The sequence below is a fragment of the Clupea harengus genome, chromosome 11 (assembly GCF_900700415.2).
Source record: "Clupea harengus chromosome 11, Ch_v2.0.2, whole genome shotgun sequence".
NCBI classification, from domain to species: Eukaryota; Metazoa; Chordata; class Actinopteri; order Clupeiformes; family Clupeidae; genus Clupea; species Clupea harengus.
In genome coordinates, this window is record NC_045162.1 from 2001847 (window position 1) to 2004346 (window position 2500).

The window sequence follows — 2500 nt, forward strand, 5'->3', positions numbered from 1 at the left end:
CTCAATTCTTGCTAACCGAGACCCCTGAGCATGAACATGAAAGACGTGCACGTTGCAAAGCCACCACTTATCGTTATCAATATCTGACTAAACATCGTGATAAATTCCAAATAACGACAATACACATTGACTTGTCCAACTGTCTGACAACGATGGTGTGCGCATTCACATTCCTCTTCCACATTCCTGTTTCAAGGCATGGGAGGCAGCCAAATGATTAGCCTAATATCAGTTTATGTGGTTTATTTCATTGCTGATGACTGATCTGCAGTTTTTAACACAATATGAGAGACTGAACATAATAATGCTATGAACTGAAACGAATGGAAGACAGGAATGGAATTATTATTAGTCTATTGGATGACGGCTGTCGACGTTAGCATACTCAGGGCGGTTGCAAGTGCTAGCCAAAATTAGGCTATGAAACGCAAATTTTGCTTAATGGAGCAAAGCTAACTAAACGACAAAGATGCTGTCTGAACTACTAATGGAAAGGCACAAATACTGTACTTACCAACACATGCTTGCGCAGATTTGAAGATGAATTTTTAAAAGCAGAAGGTTCTGACTGGCGGGTTAGGCACAGCTTACACAGCATTATATAGCTGTTGCCTCTTTTACGTTGGAAGGCAAACTGCTTGCTGAGATGTGGCCACGGGTTTTCTTCATCTTCTTTCATTTCAACTGGCGGAAAGTTCGGTGCTTCAGCTTGTTGGTCGTCCGCACTGTCATCCTCCTCCATCTCTATCTCTCGTGACTCGGCACCGGCGCCTTGCATCGACTCCATCATCCACTCTATGCAGCGTCCACTACTCCAGTGAGAATTGTCATGCGCGATTCGCGCCTTGAACTATGTTTTTTTTTTACTGAGTAACGGATGTAATTTCCAATGTAGCGAAGTACAATACTTCAGTCAGAATCTACTTAAGTAAAAGTAAAATTACCGATTTCAAAAACTACTTAAAAATTACAAAGTACACAAAAAAACTACTCAATTACAGTAACGTGAGTAAATGTAATTTGTTACTTTACACCTCTGGTACAGTATGTGTGTGTGTGGCATATGGATATTGAAGTGAGGGGAGACACACACACTGAGTAAAGGTCAGCATACAGGCCCTAAAGGCAGCATGAGGTGTCTGTAACTACTGCATTGTGGGGGATCTTTGATGAGATATTTAAGGATCCGTATGAAGAAGCTACAGCATTGACACCCACACACTCCACTCCAGCACAGGAGGTGAGACACACTCACACACTCAAGTCGTTCTTTAGTGTGTGTGTGTGTGTGTGTGTGTCTCTGTGTGCATCTCAGATAAAGTTGAACTGTTTGACTACAGAGGGATTTTCTTGCTGTTCACCTGTGTGTGTGTGTGTGTGTGTGTGTGTGTGTGTGTGTGTCGGTGTGTGTGTGTGTGTGTGTGTGTGTGTGTGTGTGTGTGTGTGTGTGTGCGTGCGTGCGCAACACTAACAAAAGGAGCGTGTAGATGGATTTTTCATGTCAAGTAATCTCTCTTGGATGGGCGGGGTTCGACAGCGACTATCCATTAAGACAAGGATCAAATCAACATGAAGGGTTCAGTCAAATGTCACCCAAAGGGTGCAGATACCAGTACATTGGGATTCAGATTAGGGAGCTGCTGGGATCACAAAATATAATTTTTTCAGATAGACTTAAATCTTTTTTTTAGCATACCTTCTCCACTTTTTTAGCATACCTCCTCCACATACCTCCTCCGCCAAGCAACTACCATGACACTGAGAACACACTTTTTGATCTGTTGGTTTGCCTGTTCCAATACTGTAGATACCCCTGTACTGTAGATACTGTAGATACAAGTGTCCAGAAAAGTAGCAGACCTTTACTGTAGTTGCAGTTTGGGTCACTTTGTCTCATCGATAGCCCATGTGGAAAAATCTCTTCTACATCGACATCGACAACTACATCTTGTATATTTTTCCGAACATTTCAATACAAATACTGCATTAAAACTTTTGGAGAGTTGGTAACAGGGCTGCAAACAAACAAAACAAAGCAGAACAAACATCAGAATAATCTTTCTTATTTCAAGTGTAGAGTTGCATTTGTCTGTTAAAATACAACATATTTCCATCTACAGAGATCTAAAGTTGGTCCAGTTTTGTGGTCATTGAATGCTTATTTTTTATCAAAGAGAGCAAAATGATCCACAGTTTAGTTCACATTGTCTACTGATATGGTCAATGTGTTCAGAGAGTGGACACGGTGTTGGGACAAGTGTACAATGATCAAATAAACTGTAATAACTCATCACTCATTCAGTTTTCAAATACACCAAACAAAGCCAAAACATAATGGGATGTGTCAGCTCTACCAGTAAGAACCCCTTGAAAACAGCTTGAAACAGGCACACAAATCTGTGTCTGTGTCTGTGTCTGTGTGTTAAGTTTGTTGGCAGTCTGAGATGACGCTGTAGAAATCGTTCATGACAAATACCTTTACAACCCGCCTGCTGGAACA